Source organism: Strix aluco, chromosome 7, assembly GCF_031877795.1.
Source record: "Strix aluco isolate bStrAlu1 chromosome 7, bStrAlu1.hap1, whole genome shotgun sequence".
Classification (NCBI taxonomy): domain Eukaryota; kingdom Metazoa; phylum Chordata; class Aves; order Strigiformes; family Strigidae; genus Strix; species Strix aluco.
Window position 1 is genome coordinate 14505043 of NC_133937.1, and position 18083 is coordinate 14523125.

Consider the following 18083-nt stretch of genomic DNA (forward strand, 5'->3'; position numbering starts at 1 on the left):
TTCAAAAGCAGTTGACATCCTCCCACCTCAGCTGCAATACAGCACACCACGTGCAATCACATATGGTGTTCAAACCTCCCTGCCATTTGAAATCCAACAATTAATAGTTACCATGGAACTGGTAGCGTTTTTGACAAGGCAACACTGCCGAAATGCATTATTAACTCAGATTTTATAATCCTTTGAAAGGCATGCTTGGATTGCGAAAGAAAGAGAGCCATCACAAATGCATACGTTTTCATGTCTCTATACCTCATGGTACATTTCAAATCCTTTACATCTAGTGGGAGAAAGCAATTAAAGAGATGCAGAGAATACAAGGATTAACATGTACACTCTTTATTTAAATGGACTGAGGCCCTGCAAGGGTTTTTTGCAGCAATTAGTTTTCCTCACGAAAGGCACAGACATCGATACCACATCTTCACATTCTCCTTGCCAAACCAGACACTGTATTCTGATCTCTTCATTTCTAAATTGAGTTCGCTTCCAAATATATCCCCTTCAACGTGCGCATGCAGAGGGCATACACCCGTAGTTCTTTACCACTGGCTAGCCCCATTCCTGTACCAGAGCAGGTTGGGGAAGGGTAGCTGCCAGTCTAGGTCCTGGCTGCACACAAACACTTCCAGTGATGGGGGCTCATTCCCAAACCTAGCCTGTGAAAAGCACAGTTTGTAGCAGATGGACAGAAAAGGTCCCTGCATGGGGCTATTCTTCAATCTGCCCACTGGCCTCAGCAAGAAGCCGCTTAGTGCTCCTTCCAGGCTGATGACACAAAGCTGCACCAGGCAGGAATAGCCCCCTCCCGCAGATCCCCGCGTCCACCTTTTCTTATGCACACCACCACCACATTGCAGGAGAGCCCTGCAGTAGCTGCGGACATCCAGGAAGGTTTCCTTCACACAGCGAGGAGGCATTACATGGGACCGCATGCAGATTGGGTTCTCCCTTCAACTGTGCAAGAGGAAAACAGAAAAAAGCCTTCAGACACATTTAGACTGGGCACTCCTGCTCCTGGAGGCCGCTCCATGCCTCGGGCAGATGGCAAAAACAGTTTCCAGCCCGCAGGTGCAGAAGCAGCAAGCCAGGACTCTCCAGACACTCAGCAGACAGCTAACATCCCCAAGTGGACTTTATGCTCTGACTGACTGCGTGCGCCTTCCCTGGGGCTCACTCTGCCATCCTCAGCGGCTTTCAGCTCAGCTGGTTGGAGATGCTGCTGCCCCTAGTTAATACAAGTCATCAGCTGGAGATCAGTGATCACGGATCCCCCCCACTCTTCTGTGGGAAGAGAAAATACAAGTACTGAGCCAGACATGCAAAATGAGACAAATTAGCTGAACACTGCTAGCAGCTTAAAATAACCTGTCTGCTTCTGGAAGGGATTTGGGAGCGTTCAGAGGACTCCCGCCACAGGCAGGCTGTGGGGAAGGCGATATGTAGTAAGAAGAGTGCTGTGCAAAGTGAGTTTCTCCATGTCCTCATCTGTGCTTCACTCTCCTGAAGACTTCACTTTGTGGTACGGCCAACCGTGCCTTTGAGGACCATAACACACATATGGGAAAATATGGAGAATGCATACTGTGAAGCTCCTGTTCTTAACACTGCATGCAAAATCAAGCTGAAAGAGTGAGGTTTTTGCAAATGAGATAATCGAATGGCTCACTGCTGTCCTTAAAGCTGGTTCCACTCCTGGCCATGCTCTTCTGCTGCCAACCTTGTGTTGGCTCTGGCACTCGACAGACTATAGAAACCTACCCACTTTAACTCAGCAAAGAACCAACTCAGTAGGGTGGGGTTTTCTGACAGTTTAGTGAGCTGATTCAGCTAAATACCTAATCAGTAAGTGTTAAGGGTGGGTAGCTAAATATTTACCTAAACAAGAGAATTGAACCTACTCAAGGGTAGTAGTGGAAACACAGGGACAGGAACTGAAACTTCCCCTTAGCTGGTGGCAAAGTTATACTGCTTCAGTTATCTTACAAAACTTCACTCATAAGTGCTAAGAGATCACCTTCCCACAACTCCTTCCTTTGCCCTGAGCTGAAGTACTTCCACTACCCAAAAAATAAGAACTGAAATGACCTAGGTTTGCTGCCCCCTTACCTGGTCCACCAAAGGGTAGATCTGTATTAGAACAACAACTAAGGTGTTTATATATCACCTTGCACAATAGTACCCTATTTTTAGTCACATAAAATGACTGACAATAAAGACGACAATATTTTTCCCACCATTAATATGTTATTTTGCAGTTATTTTAACCTCTTAACTCTGCTCCTGTAGACCAATACACTTAGGATAGCTAAAGCATTTTTGTACCCGATAGTTCCTAACCTGCAGTTCTTAAGCTCTGTCAAATTCTGCCTCTTTCCTATGTTGAAATGGCTGACATCTCCGCTGTTATCTTCTACATTTTTTTTTTCTTCTGTTCAAACAGCAGTCTAAACAAACTGGTCAAAAACTTACTCTTTCTACATCTTACAGATCACTGCACAGTCATCTTTTCTGCGTACTCAGACTGCAAAGGAGGATTGAACAAATGTCTCCTGCCAGATCCTCACGTTAATTCTTATGGGATTCCAATTTCTCTGAGTACACTGAAGCTCCTACTCTTGGGAACCCCATGTAGGCAGTGAGGGCAGGAGAAAAAAAGAATTATCACAAAAATCAGACCAAAATTCACATTTTCTGTAAACTTCCCTATGCTTTTATTGTTTTTGCATTGGAACTTTATGTCGTTGAACAAAATCAGAAAAACAGTTTCCATCTGGTCAGAATATAATCCTTTACATTTAAACTCAGTAGAAAAGCAAATCTTTCAAAAGCAAATACTCAAAATAATAAAAGGTGGCATTCTAACAGGCAGTCCAATGATTTCTAAAATTTTGTGGTATTCCAACAAATCTTTAGTTGAGAACAAGTACCGGTTTCAACAGTCCGCTATTGATCTTCCTATACTTCCACGACTATAGTTTTTCCTTGGACAACATACAACATTGCATGTCTTATTGCCAGTGACAGATTGTCTGTACCTAGAGTTTCCAGTATGGGTACACCAGGCTTCGAAAATATAGCCAGGCTCAGAAAATGTAGCACATAAAAAAACTCAGAGCATATAAAAGTTTGACATATGTGGATAATCGATAGTAGACAGAAAGCAGTGGCCAAAAGCGGCACAGGCTGTTGCCAGAAAGCGCACGGCAGCCCCACTACCGCTGCAGCAACTCTCCACATTGGCTAAACAAGAATAGTAGTATCAAGGGGAATGGCAGGCGAGGTGTGAAGTTTTCCAGAACCAGATTTACAATCCAGTTATTTAAATACACCTTGCATAAGAGTAGATGAAAAGGGGTCAGCACAGGGACAATACTCTGCCAGAATCAGCATGTAAAAATAAAGCAGACAGCTTGAACATGAAGTACAATTAACACACCGTTATAGAGAGAATCCTTGCTTTTCCAATACCGTGTGGTCTTCTGTCTTTTCTAGAAACCTATAGTTCACTTTCCCCCCTCTGCCCCTGGAAAGAGCTATAAAAATCTGTAGCAGGGGAGGAAGAAAAAAAAGAAGAAAAAAAAAAAAAGGAGCAGGCAGTCTGTGATGCACCAATTATTCTGACTCTGAGTTTACAAAAGGTAAGCGGCAGGGTCAGGCTGTGAGCGGGCGTGCAGACAGCCCTGCTTTCTTGCCAGGCCTGCCACCCAGAGCGGGGCTCTCTGGCAGTTCTGGTGATGATCACACCGTGGCTGATGGGGCACCGCTGACCCCAGCAAGATTATTCTCTCTGTTACCAAGAGTGCTGCTCTTTCTCTGTCTTCGAGAGCTCACAGTCTCTCATGAGTACCACCAAATTTCCAGGCTTCTTCTAACCAAAGGCCAGGCTTAATAGGAAAGGCTTAGAGAAGCCGGCAAGAAAGGTGGGGAACAGCCTCAGCTACTCCCACCAGCCACAAAATGCGTGTCTCCTGAGTCCCTTCCAGTGCTATTCATCAACTCTTTTTTTTTTTCCACAGAGCTGTGAAAAAATCAATGAGATTTGTGCTGCAAACTGATCATTATGACAGGGAAAGCTCTGCAATGAAATTGATTTGTTTAAGTCAAGTCTAACATCACTACTTACACTCCCCCACAACTTTAGGGGGCAGACCTTCAAGATTTCAGACAAAAAAGTACAAGGGCTAAACCTCCTCACTATGCTAACTAAATGAGTCTTTTTCATTAAACAAAATTGGCTTCAGACCAGTTAAAATGAAGGCAAAGCAGCAGAGACAAGGAGTGCAAAATAGTTCAGTAAATGAATGAAACCAGATTAATACATTTTATAAATTACATGCAGCAGCAAAGATTAAAGATTCTGATCTGTCCCCTGTGTTTTGTCCTCATTTCACCTTCTCACAAGTGTAGCACTTGACTAGCAATATTTCCATAAAATCTCAAACACTAAATATGGAAAAAGTCTAACATGAATATGGAAAAGAGAGAACTATAATGAGGCACAAAAAAGCTGGCTGTCATTTTAACTCACAACTATTAGTTAAGCAGCTTGTCCCAAAAGAAACCCACCCTGTAAGCACCTTGGTGGGTTCAGCAGATGCACCAGACAATAGAGAGAGCACTGGAGCAGGAGTCGAGAGCTCTTTTCTGTACTTCATTCTTCTGTTTTCGGCATGACTTGGGACAAATCACGTCTCTCATGAACGTGCATTTCTCCTCCCACAGATGTCGACTCAAATCATGAAGTTTTGGGGCAGGGACTGCCTGTTGCTTTGAACGGGCAGAGTGATTACCATAGTGGGTGTCCACCTCCAGAAGATTAAGCACTATTGCAGTATCACCAGTAACAAATTAACTACAAGGGGGTTTTGTCATCTGGCTTGTCATCTAAAGCACTGGAGCCGTGATCTATCCTTCATACAACAATGTACTCAGGTTCCAGCTCTTTCAGGGGAACAACACATAGGTACCAGAACTCCATAGCTTTTAGTATCTGTATTTATAGGGGTATCAAAGAGTAGACACCAACTAAGAGCACAGACACATTTGCATTTGGAAGCAGGACAGTACACACATCAAGTGTTGCACATGATTAACAGATACAGCATGCCTCTGAATGGCATCTACCTGTTTCACGCACAGGAACGAACAAGTACAGGTCCAGACACATGTGCCATTATAGGCACAAAAAATCCTCAAAACATCACACAAGAATCAAATACCCATTTTACCCTCTTCCACTAACTGTATTACTAAATCCCCCCAAATCCTAACCTGAAGCAGTAGAAACTTTACTACATAGTAACATATTAAAGAATAACAGTTATTAGTTATACAATAAAAGATTAAAAAAAACCCAAACAAAACCCACCCAGTTTCATTAGGTTAAATGATCTTATTCACACAAGCTTTATCCACTACCATTAAGTAAGGAGATTCAGAGCATGTTTCAGTAACAAGGTGATCAAGCCCACCATAATGGTTTGATTTGCTCCCAGCCTGTTTAGCTGCCCTCAATTCTGGGTCAATTTGTAGTCATTCTTAGAGAAAAAACACAAAATAAAGTCAGAAGAGTGGATATTACCACAAGACACAAATGTCTTCACTATTATTTTTTCCTTCCTATTACCATACCAGTAGAGCTCAAAGATCGCACCCACCACTCCTCAAACATCAGGAACATATTGTGCAAATGTCATCAAGTGAAGAAGAGAGTTCAATTTCCCCAAGAGATACTTCCACAAGAGAAAATGATAGACTTCATAACAAGTTTGCAATGCAAATAAGCAAGTTAAAAGCCTTAATGGTATGACTCAACACCATTTTAAGTGGGCAAAAGTGTTCTGTTACATCCCATTGCTAATTTCTTTTTAAACATTAATTATGCTCTAGTGAGAGGATTTCTGTATGTGCAAGCAGGTATCAGTGGCCTATTGAAATAATTGTGCTGTGGTACTTTTCTTCACAAAAACAGAGGAATTCCTGTTCTATGAAGACCATATTCACTGGTACAAGCGCATACATATACATGTATTCATTAATACACAAAACATATCATATAGCCTCTTTGGTCAAGAAATTCAGGAACAAAAGAAGCTGCAGACATGCATGATAGTATTTAATTTCTGTGTTATGCATTATGTTTCTTTCAGCAGTGAGTGGATTAGTAGACCCCTATGCAAGAATACAGTTCATTTTCATGGAGAGCTTTTAAGCATACTTAAGAAAGAGAAGGTTTAAATACTGTGTTTGCAGCAGGTAAGAGTCATAGCAAGCAGCTTGGTGCCTACAGCTCAAGAACAGACTATAATGAGGAACAGAGTGCAAACACAGCTGAGCCTCAGAGGAAATGGAAGGAGCTTCTTAGGGACAGACAGGACTGCACAGAGTTTTATGCAACTCAGAAATTCACTGAGTTGGATAAAATCTGCTTTCGGGTTAAGACCCACCTGCAGAAAGACAGCAGAAAACAGCAAGTTGCTCAAACTTTTTTTTTTTTTTCCCATTTTCCTTATCTAGCTGGTTTGCATTTTTTCTATTTAAAAAGTTAATTATTCCAGTACTTATTCAAATAAAATCTTGCTTTCAGAGATTAAAAGCTTTTGGATCTTTTGGGGGGATTTCACTATAGGAAAAGGTCTAAGCATATCCAAATCAAAACCCTGGGTAATTCACGGGTCCTGTTGGTTCCTTACAAAAAAAACCCAACAAACCCAAACCAGAAGTGGACCTAGAACCAAATTCCCAAATACACTGAAGCTGACAATTTTCTTCAATGATATAGTTGCCACACATGTATGTAACAAGTCCAAAATACTAACTCAAATAAATGCTTGAAATCATGACCTTGTCTTTTTTTCAGAAGTTAAAACTATTGTCAAACTGGGTTTTACAGCATTAAGGAAATGGATAACCCCGAGCAGGATCTCTGACCAGGAGAAGGGGTAGGTGGCAAACTCTATGCGATTCCACAGCTAAAACCAACACTTCAGTATGACCAAATTCCAAAGGCTCAGGACAAAGACATCATATCTTGCTTGTTGTTCTATATACTATCCTTAAAACATATGAACAAGGAGTTAGCTGCCCAGCTCATGAGATGTACACGGGTCACATTAGGGAAGTGTGTTTACTTATGCTGTAAGAGCTGAAGTAGCAATACCAAACGCTGGCAGAAGCCAAGCAAGTTCTCCTTCCATAGACCTCAAGGTACATGGCTACACTGCTGTGACATGCCCATGTTATTCCCAGGACAATACTAATATTTCTGCAAAAGGTTGTGCTATGTGAATGTACCAGAGGAGGGTAGTATTTGCTTGGGCATCTCTCTATGGCACTCCATTGTGTTGCTTAGGAATGCCCTAAAACAGCAGAGCAACTGCTGAACAATTTCACTAATCTGCCTGTCAATGATTTACTCAATCTGAGAAGTGTTTTAGTCCCATCGAGTCTGGTATCATTTTTCAACCTTTTTTATCTCCAGATGCCACCCAGTTTGGAAGAGTACGTTGGGCAGTGAATATTCTTCAGTTCCCCCAACCCCAAACTTCTGAAAAGTTGATCTTTAATGTACTGCAGGATGTGTGGTCTCCCATTTTAATTTCAGGATATTTGAAGGCATCTTCAACTGCTAACTTCTCCCATTTGTGTGTTGGGGTTTTTTTTTCCCTGATACGTCCTTGAAAGTCTGTCACCTCTCACTGAAAGATTAGGAACAAAACACACCATTTGTACTTCTGTAGAACTCCCCTTTCCTTACTATGAAAGGACACTACTGCTTCTTATTCTCCTGCTTCCTCATTAAGAGGAAAGCTGGGGTTTTTTAAATCTCAGCAATTATGAAAGCAATCACAATTTACAATCAAAATAAGATAAAAACTGGTTAAACTAATTCACCACGCTATTTCCCTCAAACAGGCAAAAGCTAGTGGCATGCTGAAATACAGCATTCTCATCACAGCAGCAAATGTTCTTTGCTTTATGCTGCTCTAGCAGCTGCAGCCCATCTATTTGTTTTATTTGGCCTTTTGAACATCTGCATAACTTGCATTCTTCGGATACTAGGTTACTTCTTTCTCTGGGTGTGGGGGTGGAGAAAAGGGGAGGGGAGGCGGAGCCCTACAGTTTACCTGGTTTTGAAATCCACCATACCTGAAGTTAGACACACAGATTAATGTGCTTTAGATATTTTGTCTCCATAAGAAAAATTAAGGAAAAAAAATTTTAAAAAGGAACACTTTTAAACATTCACTTGTAGGTATGTATTACAAAATTATTAGTAAGAAAAACACCCCAAAAAACATGCATCCACAGCTCCAAAAGCATTAATTCAGCCAACTCCTATGGCTTAATGGAAGTTATACTGTGTGAAGAGCTAGAAGAATAATGAACAGATTGTCTCTGACCTAAAGTCTAATTATTACAACTAAGTCCCTTAGCACAGTGATAGGACAGTAAACGGTCTTATATAAAACATGCAGAGCTTGCCACAGATACTGTTTAGGACCATTGCAACCACTTTTTTGGAGAAGAGTGGGGTCAATCACCATCACCTAATATTACTTGCTTTATTTTTTTATTCAGCCAGTACGCCACATAGGCTTCACTGCTTGCTCAAATGGTTTGTGACAGGTAAAGGAAACAAGAGAATAAGGATTAGTGACACCGGTGACAGAGGAAGCCAGGCAGTGAGAAGTTTGCAAGATAAAAATTTGCTAGTTATTTGCCTTGGTGTATGAACTAATACTGCACCAAATTGCACTAGTTCCTACCTACAGTCATTACAAAAACCAACAAAAAGATAGTCTAACATGAAAGTCAGTATAATCTACTGAAGAAAAGCTCAAATGGATAAACTACATATCAGATTCAGAGCCACTATAAACAAACTTCTAGTTGATTCACATCAATTTATATCATTTGTCTTACAAGTTCAAATAATGGTAGCTTACCAAGCCCCTAACACAGTCCAGTGAAAAGACTAGGAGAAAAGCCTGAAGTTAGGGTAGGCAGTCCCAGCTCTCCAGGAAAGAAAGACAGGCATACTGTAGAAAGGAAGAAATGGAGCTACAGCAACAGCCAGCGTTTTCAGAAGTAGCCATGATTAAATAATACATCAAATTAAAACACATGTTAAGAAAAAAAAAGTCATATTTCCCACTATGATTCTATCACATTCATTTATTTCAAAATTGGCTTTTACGATAGGCTTCAACTTCTTTCAAAGTTACACCTCCTTCCTAGTTAGTCATGAAGATCAGATTACACACTCTCTGGCCTTTTTACACACTGCAACACTCATTAAGAACCAGTGACTCCTGACCTTGGATTAAGAATCTGAGGCAGGTCAGACTGTCGTCCTGAAATGAATGACACTTAGTTGCTCAATCAAAACATTAAATGTAAATCTGAAGAAACATTCATGTCCACAAAAGTTTATTTTTCAAACTACATCAGCTGTACTGATGCACTACTACCTAATTAAAAACCCTCTACCTACAAATCTTGTCCTGCCAATTAAACAGAAATCTCTCTGTCTATTTATTTTTACACTAAGTGCTAACTTTAAATTTCTAAAGCAGAGAAACATCAAAACCAAAGTTGTTTCTTAAGGTGATTTATTTCTGTTTTCTTCTAGCGTTACTTTAATGAACAAATATAGCCCTCAAAAGAAGACAGAAACTGGATGGTGGCATTACAACTACTCCTGTCTTTTTATCTGGCAAGAAGGTAATGCTTCAAACATCTTTCATTTCCTATAGCCACAAGGGACTTTGAAGGAATCCAAGAGAAACTTGTAGACACTACTGAAAATCATCAATAATTGCAACAGTCTTCTGCTTTCATCCATATTTACCATTAGCATCTTCTGCCACATAGGAAGAGTGGTTGCATATGACATCAGGCACTTCAAAAACCATTTTGCATACCCACCCCTTTCCTCTGAGTAACTGGTCTCCATGCATGTAAGAGCTGGATAAAGTTTGAAGAACTCTTAAGTAAATGAAAAATATAAAACCAGGCCAAACTGCGATTCCCTGTGTCAAGGACATTTTGCTAGGGAACTGGGGAGGTAAAACCTATTATAACAATCTACGAAAGACTAAGAAAAGACTCAGTCTCAGGTAAACTGCTTGAAATTTCCTACAGTTATAATTAAAGAATTCTCTATCTGGGAGAGGATATTAGGGGAGGGGAAAAGAAATACAGGAGAGAACAGATGGATATCTGACTACAGAAGGAATTGATTTGGACCATTTAGAGAACAAATCCAAAACCTGCAAGTGGGCTGCTGCCTTCATAATAGAAATGCCGGTCAAGTCTAGCTGTCCTCATCTGCAAAAAAAACTGCATCAATATACATCCAGCGTGTATTTCGATATTAGCACTAACACTTTTGTGCTACTCTACAATATATTACACTTTCCTCTTTCTAAAGAAACTATTTTTTAATCAACTACAATGTAATCTAGTTGTGATGTCCTGATGTACAAAATGTATGAAGGATTTTGATTCAATTAGTTTTATTTTCTACCTCTTTTAGCCTGTTTGATTATATGTAAAATACTGCTGAACTCATTTAACCAGTCCCTCACCACTCCATTGGGGAACATATTATCTACAATTCTGTTAAGCACAGGCACAAAGCAGTTTGATGAGCACCAGAGTGCTACAGCCATTGATGTTATAAATGTTGTTTTATTATCATGGCAGCAAGTCACACTACGAATTGCAATAAAATCTATTAACATTTTATTCAAATTCATGGTTGTATTAGGTCAAGTGCTTGTGAATAAACTCTAGAGGATGGAGGACTGGCTATAAGACTGTTGTTACCAATTGGTTACATTAACAGATTTATTATTCAGCTCAAATTGTAGAGCTGTGACAATTTTATCAGGGACAAAATATTTGTAAGATAAGTTTGAAAAGAGCAAGAAGGAAAAAAATAAATGTGCATCTATGTAAGTATCCTTAGTCATCAGCACCACATTAGATGAGGAGTGTCATACTGACAACAGCAATGCCACACTGTATGCACACCTTAAGCTACTTCATTAGTAACCACATTTTGCCACACAAAATGCAGACCAGTGTTACCGATTAAGCATTTACAGTCTTCAAATATAATAACCAAGAGCAGATACATTTGTTCCAGATAAAATTCTTGTAAATACCATTTTTCCTCCATGATGTGGTACAAACACAGCGGGTGTATTTCTTGGATACTGAATTTTAAAAGATTGTCAGCTCCTCACAGGATAATCAATCCCCTGTTTTTCTGATCTTAATACTAGTCAGTTTGGCAAAAGTGTTATTTAATCTAATTATGGAATATATCTCATAACATAAATATTCCAAGCTCTACAGCAGGATTCCATTTGTAACTCAAAGTAGTGTAAAAACAAGAGTTAATTGCCTGTACAAATATTTCAGGGTAGCGTTTACGTAATCTACAGTACATTAAGTACCAGAGTTGTGCTCTACTGATAGGTGAAAGAACAACTTTGAAAGGCAACAGTGTTGCCAATTAGCTTTCAACAAATATGTACACAAGCTGTGCTCACAGGCTTGTGCTCAGCTTCCTCATTCTCCCCAGATTGCCTGCTTTTATAATGGTGAACTCCTTTCTACTCAAATACCCAACTAACTTCCAACTGCTGAACAAGTGAGGACGGCATACTTTATTCAGCTGGAGTTGTAACCCACCCAAATTTCACAGTTTAAGATCGTGACCTTTGACCAAAGCCACACTCCAGTCACAAGGACTAAACACAAAACCCTTAGCTAAGTCTGAGCCGGGGGGTGGGGGGGGGTGGGGGGTGGGGAAGTAGAAAATTTTTTTTATATCTACTATTACAGTTAGCCTGAAGAGGATGAGGTCTTGTCTGTATCAGTCAAACACATACAAACATCCCACAAGTCCCAGTTCCTGTGTGTCGGTCCTCCTCAAGGAGGCTGAGCCAAGAACATGTACACCCACGTGCATGCTCTCTGCGGCAACACCATGTTTTTGCCTAACAGAGCTGTACACAAATTAGGAAACAAACCCAAGTTCACAAAACCACATAAAGAGATTATTGTTTGCAGTCTTTGGGTATACCTGCATGGTGCTCCACCCAGAAAGCAGACTTTTTTTTTTTTTTTAAAACTTGGGAAAGCTCATGACCTTGGGCTGAGCCCTGCGTCTACAACACTGCTGCTTTGCTTTGGGTACCCAGATTCTGCCACTCGATGCTAGTTTGGGTATCACTGGACAACAGTGTGCAAATCCTTTGTCTTCTCTTCATAATTTGTTTTGTAGATTATTGCTACCAGCCCTGTAATAGACTAGGTCTAAAAGAAATATTTTGCAATTAGCTTTCCAATAATGTTAAAACAAAGCTTCCTGCAATGCTTCCAAGTTTCAGCCCTTTTCATAAAATATTTTTACACTCCCCCCCCCCCCCCCCGAGTTATTATTGCAGTTACTACAATAGAAACATTCTGCAGAAACAGGAGAGTTAAAACAATTCTGGAATTCTGCTTCATAAATTCCTTTAACTCACATAATTTATGTTATATAAATTGTAATTTTGATAATAAGGCAGCTGAAAATAAGTCTAGTCTTGTCAATTGTGTGGGTGTACGGTTTAGGTATCCACATTACTTTATAAGCATATGTTTAAGTATGCTTTCGTGGATATCTATGCTCTCTGTATGTACGTTTTGTTTCAGTATTTGGGAAAAATATCACTATGTCATATTGCATAAAGCTTGTGAAAGCTTTTTGTTAGGTAAAAGTGAACAAAGCCAGTTCTTGAGCTAGTACCCTCATGCTATTAAACTGGCTGAAGAGAGAGGAAAGAGACATGGTGAGGCATGAAAGTACAGTTGAGATCTGTGTGGCCTTGCTACTGGTGATTTAGAAAAGTAACTTCTCTTGCGTTTTCTATAAAGGGGTTACTATCTGGACTCTGTTACAACAGGAAGGATAGCCTAACGATCAGTCACAGAAAGCCTAAAGATACCAAAGAATAAACTGTTCCTTCAATTCATTTATGTGTGATGGACAGCTTAACATACTGAAAACCTGTTGGTCTTTTGTTTGCTAATGCAGTGTATGGCACAAATAAGCCCCCCACATTTTTTTTTTTTTTTTTTTTTTTTTTTAAATTATCCTTTTGGAAATGTACTGGTCTCAGACACGGTATGTTACCAAGTTGGGATGCCCATTTCCCAGACTGGCTTATCTGTCCTACAACGTTTGCCTTCCTCCAAATGGGTATTTGAACTTCTGTTGAGGGGTAGAGGACATGACATGCATTTCACCAAAACGATAAGGTAAGCTTAAATTTACATTCAAATGCAGCAGTACTGAAAAACAACTCAGACCAGCTTGTATAGCTGAGTACGCATAAACGTACAGCTGAGCAAACGAACGCCTCCTTGCTCCTGGGTGTGACTGGCCACTGCCTCCAATGAGGGAGGATGAGCAACGGCAGTCTGGGCGCCGCCGAGCTCTCACAGTGCAGCAGCTTTCGGCACCTCTTCACTTGAGGAGAGCAAGCTGAATACAGTGAGATTTCCTCCAACCACATCGGTTCACGTGCCTTTACGGGGATCTTTCACAAAGGGCTCCAAAGCCCAAGTTCAACTGTACCTAAGGAAGGGGATTTGAAAACTAATTTCTGATGCACTTCTCCCAGATTATGGAGGCCTTGGTAACAGTAACATACCCATACATATGGTGGGTTAAAGAAAAAAAAAAACCAACCTGAATACTGCTTAGAATACAAGTGACTTGGAATGCATTGCTACAGAATCAAAAGAAAAGATTGAAAATATGGTGACTATACTAAATTAATTACTAAAGGAGGCCCATATGGAGAAAAATAATTTGCAGGAAAAATACAAGCCTCATAAGAAGCTACATTATCTTTATACCATTTTTTAAGTTTCAAGTTGTGTGTGTGTTTGTGTGTATATATACATATATAAACATACAGCTTCACACATCATACTGCAGTGTCTCTTAAGTAGTCAGATTTTTTATTATTTTCTCCAATTATTCACACAGTAAAATATGTTGCTCTGTTTTAGCTTACATTTAGATGTACATAACCATTATCTTCCATGACAGCACTTCAAAACTTCCTTGTCCTTCTCCATACACTATATACATTAAACCTTTCCAATTATATCAACTGCAGTTTTATTCCTATGTAATGGTGGCACAACTTGTAAATGATTTATATAGAACTAGCCATGCACCAAATTGTATTTCTTCCTCCTAGAAAAAGACCTGAAGATGAACAAAAGATTTAAGCTGCTGCTTTTAAATAAAGCACACTGGTATCCTTCAGTTTATATTTAGAATTAGAAGTATCTGTTTTCTTTAAGAAATGTATGCTTTCTAACTTATTTTAAAAATTTCATCTCCCTTTATGTTTGTGTACCTGTCATGTTTGCGATCTTTATTGTTATTATAGTGGGCAAAACAAAAAGGGGGAAAAAAATCAGACAAAAAAATATGTCAACATATCCAGTTCCCTGTCATTCCCTCTAATCATTTAGATTGATATAACTTCTGGTTAACACTAAATATCTAGTGATATCATTGAAGGCAGTGCTTAGCCCTATCCGTATATCTTGACATTTTTAAGTGTTGCCAAATTTCTCTTCTTGCTACCACAGCTAAAGAAAATCCTCAAATAAACAAAAAAACAAGCAGGCAAAACTGATTTCAGAAAAGGACAGACTAGTTGTTTCCAGACCTAAGCCTCCATTTGCAATCCATCCCTACCTGGGAAAGGTCTGAGTACATACGAAATGTTAACCTTGTTCATCCTTGAACATTTTCCTTTATTATTCAACATATTTATTACACGGAGCCCACTGCCAGAAAAGATGGGCAGGATAACTGTCTATAATATAAGGGACCTTCCTAGCTTTGTATTTCAACTGTTTAGGATTTCACAGAGAAGTAACTATTCCTTGTTTTCTCACTGAGAAACAAAGTATTCCTATCATGATGCAGAAAGGGGAAAAGAAAAAATAGGAACCTTTGTTTGTAAAATGTAAATCCAACAGCAAGGGGAAAACACTGGAAAACTAGGTTCCAGTATAGTAAGTATGCCCACACACGTGAGGATCTCTAAACTCTTCAGAGCTGTGTCAAGTTTTACAGGCAACACAGTACCCTCCCAAATCCTTAACAGCCAGAAACGGTGCCAGTCACAGTAACCAAAGCTTTTTCCTGGTAGCTCACTGGCTGCCCAACAGCTCACCAACACAAGCCCTTGCAACCCCACACCACTCTCCCCGCACAGAGCCACAACCAACTTTTCAGGCAGCATCTCTGGCACTCTGCTGCTTCCACATTGATGACAAGGTGAATATGGTAGCATGCCCTCAAAAATCACTTTAAAAAACAAAACCACCCAAAACCACACAACTATGTGACTCATCATTTTGATAGCCTGCTCCAGATCAGAAATAAGCTTACATATATTGAAATACATTTAAGATGGCTGCTTGCAGATTAATGCCAGGGCTGCTTTGATTTGGCTGCCTGCTTCCCCACCCCACCACTGTGAAAGATGGAATTACCTCACTGTAAAAATATCAGCAGGGGGGATTTGCAACCAAAATGGAGGCTGCCCAGGCATACGCTGCCCCCTCTCTGATGTTGATGTGCATGTGGAATAATACTGGGCATGTTTTCTTCTTCCAAACCTAGCCCTGCCTCGATCCTGTGCTACCAGGATCCAAAGAGGAGCCTCTGTGGTATCACACAGAACAAGGCCCTGAAATGGGTCATCAGGTCTATCCCCAGCAGCTGCAATCCGCTGCTGTGGTGTGGGCTCAAGGCTGGGGCTTCAAGGCAGGAGCCTGGCTGCCAGAGCTGGGCTGCCACAAGGAACCAGAGCTGAATGGGCACCTCAGGGCTCTCTGCCTCTCATGGAGTGAGCCCAGTGGCTTCTTCGGCAGGACGCAGAGGGCAAAAACCCAAAGGAAAAAGAGCGAGTGTAAAGAACAGCAACTGTTGGTCACAAGGGTTTAGTGTTCTTTCTACGTGCAATTAGCATGTAGAGGGAATAGCTGATTTTAGCATCCTCAGTCCACCACTTTTAGTCGCATTTCTTTTCTCCTATTTAACACCTCCCATCTTAATAATAGTAATAAAAAAACCAAACACAGATATCTGCCTTTATTTGTAAGCCAGGGAAACTGCTTTGCTTGAGTTCCAGGACCCAAAATTGCAGTAAGTTTGCTGAATTTTACCTAAATTTGTGATGCATCACATCATTTTTAGATTGTTAACATTTATATCTCGATAACACTCATCTCTATTTGTGCTAATTTTAGAACAGTTTGAGCCAGTTCTGAAAACAGAACAAAACTACTGAAGCACCATAGATAAAGCTCAGTTAAAAGCTGGTGCTGGCTTTTCTAACCTGGTATTTGAAACCATACACCTCATCAATATTATGGATTAACATAGACTTTTACTCTTCAGCTCACAGTATTTCTCCAGCTGTATTTAATGGTTATTACTACAACTATCTGCATTTTAATTTTTCAGCATTCACATTTTTCTACTACCCTCTCCAACAGATTTCTTTTTTTAAATTTTTTTGGCCCACTGCCCTTCCTCACAGTGTCCATAATCTGTGGAGAAGAGATTGCTGATGGCGTTATCACAGGCAAACAGAATGAAGCTAATGGTAACAGGCACTCCTTGCTAGGTAATTATTATAGGAGAAAGAATGCAAATGAGCCCTAATCTGTCTCACACAATGGCAGAGGTCTCAGATTTGCATTAAACCTTTTGCAGCACTCTCCCAGATCGGGGACTCTGCAGATAACAATGCATCTGCAGCACAGGCTGCTTCTTCCACTCGGCGCGGTTATTAAATTGTGTCCCCAGCAGGTACAGTTGTCCCTGAATGACTTTCCCCTCCCCCTTCATTGCTCCGGTCCCCTCCTCTTTCCCTCTTCCCTCCTCAGCTTTGCTGGAAAAAAAAGCTAATTGTGCATGCCATTTGGCTTGATTCATGTTTACAATGAAGAAGAAGAAAGCGCTGTTTGGTAATTATAAGAGGGGAGTGGACATCAGGAAATCTCAGTTCTATTCCCAGCTATGTCATTTACTTGCCAGGGGACTGCAGGGAAATAACTTTGCTTTTCTGTGCATCCATGTGTTCAGCTAGAAATATAGGGTTGACATTTCTAGTGGCCCAACAGACTCTTTCATTTTACAGTGGCATCTGCTGAACATTTTCAGGAAGCAAATGCTAGACTTTGCTTGAATCTAGGTTGAGCTTATGGTAAGCTGTGGTCCTTCAGAAGAACCACTGCCTGGATCTCAATTCCCCATCCCAGATGTAAAAAATTATATTCCTTTCCAGCACTCTGTCCTGATGTAAAAGGACCTAAACTAACACCTGCCAGCTGGGGCTATGCTCAGTGCCCACAAAGGTGTCTGCCCACAAGCAGAGCTTATAAGAAGGTGGCATAGGAATTATGTTTGAGGTGCTCTGATCACCGGTCACATAGCATCAGGACAAAACGCCATTTTCTCAAACCTTATAATATCTACTGTCTTCCATTATGGCTTGTTTGGATTAGTAGCATGAGACCCAAATGTACTGAACCCTTCGCGAGGAAGTCCCTAGTTTGAAGGCAAAACTCCTTACTAGGATGGGAGGTGGAGCAGACTTTTTCCCAACACAAGTGCCTTCTTGAACACTCATTTTCTCCTGAGACATTTTTGTCAAATGAGATAAAATACAATTATATCTTATTTTCAGAACTGATCTTCAGGAATCAGAAACTATCTGCTAGAAAAACAGGGTTTTTGTCTATTGACAGAAATTAGAAACTACCAAACTCTCTGTAAGTGGGTATATAAAGTAACTTCTCAGCACATTAAAAAAAAACCAAACAAAAAACCAAACCAAAACAAAAATCTAAATTCTGTGTGAAGAACGGTTTCAAAATCAAGATGAACCACCAAAATCAGCTGCACATCATCACTACTATTCCAGTAGCACTTGTTTCATTTTGAATTTATACCTGAAATACAGTCTTCTATGTTA

General features: G+C 40.3%; 1 protein-coding gene across 8 annotated transcripts in view; it reads right to left on the reverse strand.

Moving 5' to 3' along the window:
* The window catches only part of ZMIZ1 (zinc finger MIZ-type containing 1), a 360810-nt gene that overhangs the window by 281571 nt on the left and 61156 nt on the right, over nt 1-18083 (reverse strand). The gene's annotated exons all lie outside the window — the stretch shown is intronic.